The sequence below is a fragment of the Scleropages formosus genome, chromosome 1, assembly GCF_900964775.1.
Source record: "Scleropages formosus chromosome 1, fSclFor1.1, whole genome shotgun sequence".
NCBI classification, from domain to species: Eukaryota; Metazoa; Chordata; class Actinopteri; order Osteoglossiformes; family Osteoglossidae; genus Scleropages; species Scleropages formosus.
This window is the reverse complement of record NC_041806.1, coordinates 37,334,291-37,348,562: the sequence shown is the minus strand read 5'-3', so window position 1 is coordinate 37,348,562 and position 14,272 is coordinate 37,334,291. Positions and strand designations below refer to the sequence as shown.

Genomic DNA, 14,272 nt, shown 5'->3' with positions numbered 1-14,272 from the left:
GGTGGGAAAGTAGTTGTACTGGGCTTGTACGTTGTGGTTGGGTGCAGTGGTTTATGTTATATTCTTTGGACCTGTAAATAGCTTAGGGTCCTTCAGAAGGACATTCATATTTTCACTTGCATTACTTTGTGTATAGGAGTTTTACCATTCAAGAAATCTGTGGACCTAATGCTCTCTTCTTAGCAACAATCCTCACCCAGGAATGTTGGCATTACACCCCAATAATATTATTAATTACTTAGCTGGTGCCTTTGTGCAAGGCACTTTATGCTTTGTAGACTAACTGACACAATTCTTTACCCATCACACAACATGACATTCAGATAGAGGGGGATACAACCTGGGAGTATTCAGATTACAAGACAACAGCCCTAACCACTATGGTACCTGCTGACCCTCTATATCCATCATGTACCTGTAAGCATAGAAATTACTGACATTGCATCAAACATAAACAAAGCACTTTGTGTTGCACATTAAAGCACTCCCTGAACTGTGGAACAGTCAAACGGATCAGTTCTTGGGCCTAAGGTACTGTGGTGGGCAGCAGTCTGGGTTTGGATGGGGCGAAGAAGGACACACAGGCAGCGTTCATAACAAACATTTTATTAGAACACCGGCACGCAGGGAAATAATGCTCTTGGTCCGAGGAGCCCTTTTCCTCAAGAACCTGTGCCTCACGTCAGCCTGCTTAGCGCCACCCCCAGGCTTTTTCTTCTTTCTCCTCCCTGGCAGATGCAATCACTCCCTTATATTCCCCATACGTCACCCAAATCCAGCCAATTACAATAAACACATTTCCCGCTCAAACGCAGGTCGTTCCAGTACAATAAGTGTTAGTGAGTAGAATATACCAGCTGAATCCACAATAACCTCTGCCTCCAGAGCCTTTGCTTCCTGTCTGGTATTGCCAAGAGAGATAGCACATGGATTGTAGGAAGGACAAAATTCCACTTTACAGAAATCACAGCTGCATGGCATGCTGGCAAGAACACTTTGCTCAGTGGATTCTTGGTGAGTGCCAAGTGGGTGTAAGCACGTGTGACTGGCAACAGCCTGGCCACACCCCCATGCCATGGAATGACAGGCACACCTGTGATGACCATTTACCTGTGACTGAGACAGCTGTGCAGACACCATTGAGATGACTATGTTTGCAGCATGTTTCAATGCTGTTTTGTCACCTCACAGGTTGTTTCCTTGTTTGGATTTCTTACTATTTGAGCTAATAGGCCTTTTTTTTCCACTACAACTAGCTGACAGTGTTGATCTATTTTATAATGAAATGTAAGAGCAATAAACCCAATAGGTCTATCATTCTTACCTAACACCTGGCCACTTCTGGCTATACACACACACACATTTTCAGAACCACTTGTCCCATACGGGGTCACGGGGAACCAGAGCCTAACCCGGCAACTCAGGGTGCAAGGCTGGAGAGGGAGGGGACACACCCAGGACGGGACGCCAGTCCGTCGCAAGGCACCCCAAGTGGGACTCGAACCCCAGACCCACCGGAGAGCAGGACTGTGGTCCAACCCACTGCGCCACCGCACCCCCTCTGGCTATACACATTCTTTAAAATCAACATGAGACTTGAACAACAGAACAAATGTGGCAAAGACTGAAAGAGTCATTCTAACAAAGAAAAAATTAAAGAAATCTATGTTGCAGAAGCCAGGCATAACAAATTGGATCACCAAGACAAATATCATTAGTACACACAAGAACACCCTTAAGCCTATGAAATAATATCTAAGCAAATGTTTACTTACAGTTTCCAATGACATATTCTCAAGTTTGTGTTTGTTTATTAATAACAAAACATACTTCTTCAACTTAAGCATAAGTTCTTATGCTCTTTATATGTTACAATAATATTCTGTATATTTTTTTGTTTTTTTCCACCAATAGAAACAGCTGAGTCACATTAAACAACCGTTCAAATTTTACCCAGGAAAATGTATTGGTTTACATTGGCAAATTTTCATTTTTATATATTAACAAAACAGGGGGTGCCGTGGCGCAGTGGGTTGGGCCGCAGTCCTACTCTCCGGTGGGTCTGGGGTTCGAGTCCCGCTTGGGGTGCCTTGCGATGGACTGGCGTCCCGTCCTGGGTGTGTCCCCTCCCCCTCCGGCCTTACGCCCTGTGTTGCCGGGTAGGCTCCGGTTCCCCGTGACCCCGTATGGGACAAGCGGTTCTGAAACTGTGTGTGTGTGTGTGTGTGTGTGTGTGTATATTAACAAATACACTTTAAAGATATAGATCGTTGTGACAAAAACATTTAACAATACTGCGCAGGATTCTTTTAAGTAGTAGCATTAAAGCACATAGAAAAATGGAAAACCAGATCAGTAAAATCATGAGCTACAGTGCACTATGGAATTCTGGGCATTGGTCCAGCAAAGCCTATACTGTGTAAGGTGAGAAGGCCTTTGTCTTGAAAGTACAGATAACTCATCTGTTGGCACGGTAAGAGCAGAGGTAACTTATTACTAGAAAGCGGAGTATCTGAGCTGGTTTTATCCTTGCATATTTGGCTCCCAGCATAAAAAGGCACAAACGAAGCCAAAGAAACAAGGAAATTTTGGAAAACATTTCAAACACAGCTTCCAAATGTAAGGGTTCACATCAGATGAAAATGACCTCTTGAGTCCAGCTTGCCATAAATACATCAGAACTTCGAATTGCACGGTGACTGTAATCAATGCCATCTCTATAGCTGTAATATTGATTTGGCTAAGAGCTATCTCCCAGTGGAGTCACAAATCAATCGTGAAGGCCTCATTGGTAAAATATTCACGAGGATGCTGACAAGGAAAAGCTGGAACAGTAGAGGGGCTGCAACTCGATCGTCGGCGTGCTTTCTCCACGGCGCCGAGCCCACACTGCTCCCCTAATGGGGGCAGAGGCAGAACAGCTTCCCAATATACCCTGTTTCTATAGGGAGATGATGAAGAAGGGAAACGGCAGGTGTACCGATTATTTCTCTATGTCAGGATACAAATTTGTTAGACCATTTCAAGGCCACCTGCTCACTGTGGTATTCTTTGAGATATGTAAGTCACGTCACCTGCCATATCCTTCTTCAATATCAATGTTATAACTGCTCCTTAGCTGAGAAATTTATTGAACGCAACTCTTTACTTTTGCAGCTAAATATTTTACCGGAGGAATCTGTGTGCTATACCTTGCTCAAGGGTAGTACAGCAAGGCCCCCTCTAGGACCCATCAGATTACAGCCTCAAGATCCAAACTGTCATGCCACCTTCTGCCCCTGTTTTTCAGCTGCACACTGCCCTTAAATCAAAGTATTCAATTGAATTAAAAGCTAAGAATCAGGTGTCCTGCCTATCCAGTAGTTTGTTCCTGTCTCTGACTCGGAAATGGAAAATCTCGTTGTCTGTCCACAAATAAAATTACATCGTCACTGATCTCTGCAATGAGAAGCGCTGTTTGAGACAAATAAGATTTAAGCTTCAGTGACTTATAAGCCTGGACATAATAAGCAGGTGGCCATTAAGTCATCCTTGTGCACTTTACACTGCCAGCTGGCTGTGGGTTATCTCACTAGGGCACTTACAGGCATGCTTCATGGTAAGCAGTGAAGGGACAGTGTGAGCACCAGAAAAAGAATTATTACTGCATGTAAGAGCTGTCACATGAATTTTGACTCATAGTGACCTCTTGCGTGGTCTTCTGGGTAAGGTTAGTATGCCTTCTTCTGTGCATGTCTTTGGGTTGCAAACCCAGGGAGACTGTGAAACTCCACACACCCTGAGGAAGCTCTGAATCTTCGCCAAAAAGCATTGCCCAGGAGCTGTAAGGCACCAGCTTTACCCACAGCTCCACCGTGTTGGTAACCTGCATGTATGCAATCACGCTTTTTCCAATTTCAACCACCACTTGTCTTATGCGAGGTCACAGTGATCCGGAGCCTATGTAGGACGCATAGAGCAAAATGCAGGGTACATCCTGGATGGGACACTAGTCCATGAGAAGACAATAACACACACTCATTTGCACACTACAGACAATTTGGAGTCACCACTGTGGGAAGAAACTGGTACACCTGGAGGAAGCCCACACTAACACTGAGAGAACATACAAACTCCACACAGACTAAGCTGTATTCAAAGACACATGTCATGTGCTCATTACATTACATTTATTTATTTATTGAGCAGATGCTTTTCTCCAAAGCAACTTCCAATGGACTCTATGTAGTGTTATCAGCCCACACACTTTATTCACCAAGGTGACTTACACTGCTAGAGACACTACTTACACTGGGTCACTCATCCATACATCAGTGGAACACACTCTCTCCGTGTCACTCACACACTGTGGGGGAACCTGAACACCATGTCTTTGGCCTTTGGGATGAAACCCATGTAGACGTGGGGGGAACATGAAAACTCCACACAGACTGAGCGGGAATCGAACCCACCGTCCAGGCGCTGTGAGACAGCAGCACTACTCGCTGTGCCACCATGCCGCTCCACAGTGCTCAAAAGCTGTCAGCCGTCATTGCTACCTGCTGCATCACTGTGCCACCCAACATCATATTTTCTTCATAATTATTTTTTGATGCCTGTTGGACATAAAGCTGTTTTCAAGATAATTATGCTTTGTAATTAAAAAAAAACAAACTGATTTTCTTGCTAGCCAATATCATTGTTGTTTTCAGGCCATGTGGTATCCTCAGAACAAAAACAACATCAACAGGCTTTTGTGCTGCTACAGTCCCACTGGCCTTGTGAATTTGAAAAAGTGGTCTACGGTGAGATGGGGCCCCGGATGCCTAGTGAGACACCACCCACTAATCTCAGCTCCTCTCACCTTTGCCTCCCTCCCCCATCATCACACTTAAACTACAGAGGCACGTCGGACGGAACAGAGCACAAAGCCACAGTAATAGCAGTTTTGTTTGCTACCTCCCCCCCATTCCCAATGTTTCACACCCAGAAAATGCACTTCCCTTACTGATGTTAACATGACCAATTATTGCCAATGAAGTGTCTCTCTGTGAGGGCAGGAGACCCTTCCAGGAATGGCTGACTAGCATTGCATGGATCCTCCACAAAGTAAATATTCCCTGTATACCTGCAAATACTGTGCACGAGGTAGGGTACATGAAATAAGGAATCACATCACAGCTGGTGCCAAGCTAAGTGACCCCTTTTCCAGCTTCAGGGGCACGCAGTGTACAACCTGACCGCTGCTTTAAAAACACACGCTGTCTTGCGCCTACCATACTCATACCATACTCATTCCATACTCATCCTCATTGCACTTTCCTCCGATTCCTGGGAATATCATCATCCTCAGATGCTTTCATTGCAGGCACTACACTCCCACATTAAATATTTCTGTGTCTATAACATGCATTTCAGTTCTTACGAGGAGCATGAAAGCCTCAAAAGCGTTGTGACTGGTAATAATAAACAGGCAACAAGTGAAGAAACACCCTTTGATGTAAGTATATGTACAGTGATATTACACTCCATTAATGTGCAATGTTGCTCTTTTTGATGCAATAAATATACAGTATTTCATCCCATTTCTTTTTTAAAGCTCCCAAAGTACCAAGTATGCTGTAACCACACTATATTATCTTTAATTCGTGAAAACTTCAGGAGCTTCCTCCGCATTCCGGGAACTACGAGAGACGGAAGATGTGTGGAGTATGTAGGACTGATGGGGGATGTACAGTGTGTATTTCGTTTGGATCTGCCGTATATGTGTGTGCTGAAGGGGCATTCCTCTCATTTAAGATCTGTCTTTGTACTCGGGAAGTCTACTATCCAGTCATCACTACCTTAAATTATTTCACAGTACTGCTGGTCGTACGAGACCATGCCAGATCAAGTTCTGTCTCTTAAGGTGAAGCCACATTGAAAATAGATTAATTACATTTTTCATAAAAGATTAAAACAGCATGGTGCCTTGCCGGATTCACCTATACTGCCATAGGAAGCATTCCAGAACTGCCATGTTGAAGAATGCACATATTTCCTGCAGTACTCAGTATGATCAGCTCTGCTGGACCTATCCTGGGGACAAACTCAACATGCGGTTTATTTGTCCACCAAAGTGGACTACAGAAATCTAGGCCCAGAACTAAGCATTTCAATTTGCTGCAGACAAAATATCCAAGGTACAAACCAGAGGCTTTTCTAAGTCCAGGGAGGCAAAGAATCAAACATTAGGTCACTGTAAATTCCAACAGTTTTGGTAGGTAAACTTTAAAAAAATACATATATTTAAGAAGCATTTTTCAATAGTGCACATAACTGAACTGGTGAACAGCTTCACGGAGAGTCACATTTTTAAGAAGATTTACGACAGATACAGACAACATCATTTTTCCTTAGACCTGAATTCATCCATCTTTTATACTGTAAATAGCCACCTGGCCAATGTATAGTCACAGTGATCTGAAGTCTGTCCCAGAAACACAGGGTTAGAGACAGGGTGCACCCTGGGCAGGACACTAGTCCCCCACAGGGCAAATCTCACATATCCACGCACATCTACTGTATATGCTCTAAAAGTAGTTTAGAGTCACCAATTCACACAAGATATATGTCTTTAAAGTATAGGACGAAACCAGAGCACCTGGAAGAAACCCATACAACAATGGGGAGAACTCCACTCGGACTGGTTCAGGTTCAAACCGACACCCAAACCAACCGCAAGGAGACGTTAAGGCAGTGAAGCCCCAGTACGACCCGCTGCACCGCTGTGCCACCCTTTACTTGAATTCAGTTCCTCATTAACGTTGTTCCAAGTGAAACAATGCCATTAAGCATGCAATAGATGCACATGAGTAAAAACACAACGCTGCAATTTTAACTCCACGCTCTGCATGATCGGCCAACCATTTTACCCACATTAGATTGACAGCAAAGGACTAGTGTACATCCCTGTAAAAGGAATACCAAAACATGAGTCCCTGGCCAACAAGCTAACCGTTCTTTTTTGCGAGTCTGAGAGAGCTTGCTGCCCTTTCGCCCCCAACTTCGATGGTTATATAAATAAAGGTTTCATTGTCTCCGTCCAAACGAACAGGCTCAAAAATTCTGAAATGTATTTCCCCTTCCACTCTGCACTGGAACAGAAAGAATATCTCCTTCTTCCATTATGCATGAGGATGTTTTCGTTCTGACAGAAGAGTCAATAGGATGCAAATAAAGCCCTGCCTCTTAGAAGCACTATGGGGCCCCACTGTTGACTCATCAATATTTCAGCAGCAAGTAGCAGAGCAGTGGCGATTAAGCCAGTGAACAGACCCAACCCAGCGGAAACAAAGCCATCGTTCACAGGCTTTGCTCTCTGGATGGCTTGAACTTGCATAGAAAGATTCAACAAATGTCTCAAAGCTATAATGACTACATGCCATCATAGATTTATGGCTGTTGAATAAGTCAAATGGATCAAATGCAAATGAATAACAGGTGAACATCTAATGTTTGCAACCCAAGTGCGAGTAAATATGAGTTATGGAAGACAAACTACTATTATAAGAAAAACGCATCGATATGAATTTTTACTATTTGCTGTTTAAAGGTGTGGTCCTACTAGATCAGGCAGCACTGAAAGACCTGCACAGGGCCTGGGGGTTCAAGATGATGAGTCTACGCCGCTTTTGAAAACCTCACTGTATCTAACAATCTATCAATCTGTGCTCATGAACAATGCAACTGAAACATATTTTTCTGTGGTAACAAGCAGCCATCAGTACAAATATTCTTGGAAATGTTTCCAGAAAAATATAATCTTAAAACAACTAATCAGCAAAAATTTGTGCTACATTTAAAAATATAAATAAGAAATTTTCAGGACTACTGCTTAAAACTGGGTTCATACTTGTATTTAGATTTCAGACATATCATGGAGAGATATGATAAAATATTGGAAGTATTGCATTGTGTGATAATTCCAAGACAAATGATCTGTGGACTATGTTTATTAGCTAAAAACCTTGCTGTTATGAAAAACTTGGAAATGAGTTAAACAGGGCTGGCCGCTACATTCAGGGTGAGACAATAATTTCACCTTAAAACGAGCTACGCAGCAAAATATGATCTTGAACAAAATAAGATATCAAAATGACACACCATTTACAAAACAGCATTAAAGCCTCTCAATTTCCTCAGCTATGTAATTTCCCACAAGGTTTATCACGAGACAAATCTGGATGTATTACGATACATAATCTCATTTATAACACTGGTAGATCTTTAATGCAAACTGTAACTAGGTAACAACTGAGAAGAGCATTATTATGTCCTACACTTAACACTAATCACATTTTGCAATAATGAAGCACAAACTTGAAAAATGACATTTTCTTTCCTTGTCAAGGTGAATCATGACTCTTTGCCGGCTAAAACCGTGAGCAAAGATGCAGTGGATGAATGAGCGGATCTGGTTGATACGGCTGTAGAGCAATGCTGGCACCCCGAGAGAACACAGTCAGTTTATCTGTGGTGGGTGTGGAGTGCTTGCGGGGGAGGTGATGGTGGTGGGGGGGGGGGGATGATGACCTCTGCAGCTGTTGTACAGCCTCATTATTTCACAACGCAGCACAAAGACTCTACTGTTGACACCCACCAGTGCCGCAAACGGGCCAATAAGGATGTGAAAATATAATTAAACAACGGAGCAGCAAACGATGCTCACGCTTGCAGTCATCTAACGACTGCACTCAATGACGTCGAATGGTCAGCTTTTCAACTACAATACTTTCAAACCTCTGGGGGATAGTGGCCAACATTATTAATCTAAACTCCCTCGCAGGTATATAAACTGAAAATGTTGCCCATTATTGCCAAGAGACGTCAAACTTTTCTAATTTGATCACAGTTTTCACCGGTGTAAAACTGCGCCTCCCTTACAAATCAGCTGCAGGGCGTGCTGGGAAAGGACACAGGAACAGAAATGAAACATTGACACGTCATTTAAAATATTATTCATGGTGACAAATTAACAATTTACCATACAAACCTTTTAAGCGAAAGCAGAGAGAAACCAATAAACTGCACGCATCTTTTACATTAACAAAGTATAACTTTTACTAAACTGGGCACGCTGTTAGCTTGCACTATATTTAAATTGTATTTCCTCTGTAATTAAAACTGCACAAATGTCTGATGCAATTATTAGGACTTTTATCACCCCTACCTGAAAATCAGTAACGACGGGTGTGAAATTCTGATATCCGAATTGATTTTACACAGGAAACTGAGAAAGAGATGTAATATCAAAACAGCACAAATTATTGGGATTTGCATGACATTTAGGTGAAACCAGAACTCAGAAAAGGTTCATAGAAAAAACAGAACAAAAAGCCTTGAAAAAAAGGTGAGAAGAGCAAATGACTTAGCAAAATTATCTGGTAATGGACATAAATGAGAATGAAATAACCTTTTACTGATTATCTGGATTTTTCGAATCTTTTTTCTATGGATGTGCAAGACTTCAGCTGTTTCAAGCTTATTGTCTGGAGATGTAACTAAAATGTCCTGTTTATAAAACCAGCACTAAATGATTCAATGGTAAGATCCGACTTAAGAGCTTTCCTGCACAACGCATGTTCAGACCAGTCCAGTCCTCATACTGAGGCTCATTTATGATTTCTTGTGTAGCATTTTTCAGTGAGAATTCAATCATTTTTATTATATTATTAATTCTGTACTATTATTTGTTTCTTCGTTATGTCAGAATACGGCAAAGATTCTTGAGACTAACAAAAGAAGACTGTAGTTACTATTAGTGGCCATTTACGTTTAAAATGTGCCTGACACCAAGGATTATAATAGATTCTCTTTCATGCAATGACTCATAATAGCTAACACTGATTCAGTTTAGATGCTGCAACGGTTTCACATTCTTGCAGTCACGGCAATTTTAAATTTTTATAAAGGTAGAGCTTTTGTGTGTCAAACTATTCGATGCTTAATCCGTCTGTATAGAATTATGAATATTAACTCGGCCTGGTTGGTGGAACAGCAAATTAGCACATTTTTTTCTATAGAAAACTGCTTCTTCACATCCCATGTCTCTGGACCTCCATCTGCTCGCTCTTCCTTTCATTATTTCTGGCATGGCAGAATGTCACCTCTCTGCTGTACGAAGGTACTTGTATAATTTCACGAAAGCTCCCACATTTACCACGAAAATGTTGAAATCAATATGCCCCGCTAAGGGTCATAATGATCGTCCGGACGATGAAAACCTTCCGCAGCGATAAAAAATTTCATGAAAACAATTAAAATATGTTCCAAACTATATTAGGATGCTGCATTCCGCTGGCTTTTAAATATCATTAGAGAGAATCCAATAACTTCGGCAAAAAAAATTAAAGATGCATAACAAATCTGCACTTGGGTTTGATTTTTGACGTGCCGTGCAGCTGCAAAGGGACAGCCGTACGGGTGCCCGTTGGCACGAACGCGTCACTGTCACAACATGTTTTCTTGGGAGAGCCATTGTTTACAGCTCTTTGTGAGGTGCGAGGATGAAAACGCAGCTGGCAGGAAAGAACGGGCCCTGACTCACGTCATTATTCACAGGATATGTTTGGAACAGAAAGGCAGGCCGAAAAACGGCCACATGACAGCATATTTTTATCCTTAATGGTGGCCTACTCCTTTGCCTAAATGTATTTATATATAGGTATGTAGACAATAGTTATATATTACAATATTACAGTTAGATCAATACCTGAATATCCATGACAGACAGATAGAAGGGTACATAAAGAAAGAAGCCATCACCCAGTCTCTACCTACACACAAGTAAATGTTCTTCTATGCGTTATGCCAGTCTGACCTACTAGATGTTCCAAGAATAGATGTTTGGTGCCAAGGCGGAGCTGTGTGCACAGCCATCAGAAATATGGAGTTCAGCAAGGGGGGGGGCGGGGGGAGACTACCCAGCTGTCACACTGCTGCTCTGTTATCATGAATCAACCTGACCCCAAGTAAGAACAGATGCCTGCTGAGCATCCAACAAGGCTCTGGCAACCAGATTTGAGGGTCACCACCATTAATAGAGCAATGCAGCTGCACAATCTAATTGAATGTTGAGTCCTTGTTGGGAGATGAATAGTCTTCTGTGAGGCCAGTTTCCCAAGCAGCGGAAATCATGCTAAAACCATACAAGCCCAATGTCGAGCATGTCACACTAAATACAGCAAAAAGAGAAGAACTTTCTACACACTGGACAAAACTCTTGCAATGAGAACCAACGGCGTGGAACAAGCTGCTGCGGATTGTCTTCGGGGATTATTCCCCTTCAAACGTCTGGTCACCTGAACGGCAGAACGGAATGACCGGATTTCCTGTGAAGCGCAGAGATCTGCACTGTCACAGCTGGGTCGCCTGGGAGAAAACCTGAGGCAAAGCTGATAGCAACCGTGTCACGAGTGACGGCAATCCATTCCGACTGAGGGCTTGAGTGGAGCTGCAGCCACAGAATACGGCCTAGCTTAGTCTTGGATGGGGATCATCTGCACTCCTTCCCAACCGGGATGTGACATCAAACACCGGTTTGCACAAGTTTATCCTTTAAGCGCGCAGAAATTCTAGATAAAACTGAAATATCCACGTTGAGTAATTAATCTGGATGCAGCCCTAACTCTAACCCCAACCCTAACCCTAACCTAACCCTAGAGTGGGCAACCGAACATCTGCAACACATAACCTTGTAGATTGTCTGAATTCCGATTGTCTATCCCAGAGACACGCACACGCAAAACAAAAGAAGGGCCATTTCAGACTAAAAATTATCAGGCCAGATACTGTGGTTTCTCATCAGGAGCCTTCACATTTGCTCTGGTGTTGGAGAGAAAAAGAGTAGCAACTGCAGTGTTCCCTGTCCACCTAGAAATACACCATGCATGAAGGTGTCCTTCACTATAACTGCACTTTGTACCATCTATTCTTATTCAGACATTAGTAGAAGAAGCACAAACAAATCAATACAGTCAACAGTCAGGGCACTACAACCATCCTTGGGTATTCCTCCTTGTTGCGCTTCTGGGTTAACTTCTCCTTCAGGAATACCTACAACACGCTCCATCCTAAAAGCTGTGGTTGAACGCTGCACTGATCCCTCATGACAACACATCTCAAGGCAACTATTTCACAAAGTGACATCACCCTGTAGTGATTCTTACAGAAAAAAAAAAAAAGACCCTCGTACGTGTGTGAAATGAAAACGACGCACTGATATTTTTGTTTTTTTAAGATAATCGATTGAAACGCCTCAAGTCATAAATGAAGGTTTAAAGTCAAAAAATACAATTAGACAACCAATTTCAAAAAAAGAACATTCATTATTCTGTGTGGAAGCCTCACTACAATGCAGGCTTTTCATGCTTTAGTGAAGAAGGGGAAACAGGCAATGTGGTTCCTAAAAACCAGATCCTCCCAGGATTGATTTATCATGATTCATGAGGTACATTTCTCTCTTTACACCCATCACACCACGCACCCAATGTCAATAACCGCTTGTCCTGATCAGGGACGCATTCACACACAGTCACTCACCCATTCGCACACTAATGGACAATTTAGTGTCACCGATTCACTTGAACTGCATGTTTTTGGATTGTGGGAGGAAACCAGAGCACCCAGGGGATCCCATGCAGAGTAGTGTCACACACTGCACAGAAAATGAGTCTATATCTCATGCATGAGAATTTTCTTAAGAATGCAGACAGCCATACTAGTTAAATTATTTTTGTATTTCAACAGTCCTTCATCTAGTTCACACCATAAAAGCGATCCATGTATTACCTTGCATGGAGGCACCATGCTGTGCTGTGCCTGAACCTTCATCATTTAGTCTCATTATGACCTTAACACAAGGTTACAAAGGGAAAAAAAATGTTGTATGGGAGCTATAAATAACTTGAAATAGTATCAGAAATGTTTATTAGTAAGCACAAAATTGCAGTGAAAATGTGAGCCTATTTAAATATTCATTACTACAGAAATTTATCTAAGTAATTCAGGTATCATACTTCCAGCTGGTGAAAATACTGGATTTTTCAGCAATTAAAAAAAAAAAGATTTTATAATTTACATAGAAGACAAGCGGTTTCAGACAATGTGTGCGTGTGTTTTTATCAGTGAGCAAAATAAAAGTTTTAGCTTCAACAGAAGCACAATAAAAAAATGTAACGGTGAAAATGAGCTTTTGTTCAGGTTTTATATTATTGTATTAGGTTTTCTACTTATTCTTGCCACTTAAGTTTTCAGAAACATTTTAATAACATCTGAAAGTGAAGCTTACTGTCTAACAGAGCATATCAGGCCAGAGTATATCCAGATGTAAAATACTTATAGTAAAATATAGTGTGTATATTTTTGAAATCAGACACACAAACCAAAGAAGAAAAGAAAATTTTAGCTCAAGAAATTTCTCAATAAAGAATGGTTTTACTTGGATTTACATATGTGTCTCCTAAATCACTTCATATTTATCTCCTAAACCATTTTTTGGTAATTTCATTTAAATGAAATCAAAGAAAAATAAATTGACTTTCCTAGAGAGCTGTTAATGTAGGAGTGGCAGTGTTTATCTGTGTATCACAGAAAAAGGTGGTCAAATGATTCATAAACCCTTCCAGTTTAAAAATAGCTCTGGGAAATTACCATTTTAAACTTATTGCAGTTGTTCAAAATCCGAGAAGAAACATTTATAATTTACAAAATTAAATGGATTCACTTTTATAAAATCTTACAATTATGAATTACATAGAATCTCCAGGTACAATAAAACCTTTGTTTACTTTATGCTCCTGTCTATTAACAGGAATTGCTGGAACAGTTAAACCCTGTATTACAAAAAATTAAGTTTTAAGGAAATATGAAGTGTCACTGACAAAATATGCTCCTTTCTGCATTATGTATATTCCAAAAAGCAAAGTAAAATCTGGAAAAAGTTAATGCACCTAATTGTCAGATGAATACAGATTATGCAAATGTGGAAGTGATGCATAAACAATATTAAATTCTTTTGACTCCCATTCCCCTTTCTTTCCACCAAATTTTATATATGTATATATACACATGAATGTACACACCCCCCCACCCCACACACACATTATATTCTAGCAATTAATTTCTAAAAAAGACATCTTAGAACAGTAAAACGTTATGGACATGTCCTTACACAGCTGAATACTCACACACACACACACACACACACACACACACACACACGTAATTTATATCATAATGGCATAATCCATCT

General features: G+C 41.3%; 1 protein-coding gene across 1 annotated transcript in view; it reads right to left on the bottom strand.

The window, feature by feature from the left end:
• Positions 1-14,272, bottom strand: part of kif3ca (kinesin family member 3Ca) — a 34,529-nt gene that overhangs the window by 18,405 nt on the left and 1,852 nt on the right. The window lies entirely within an intron of this gene.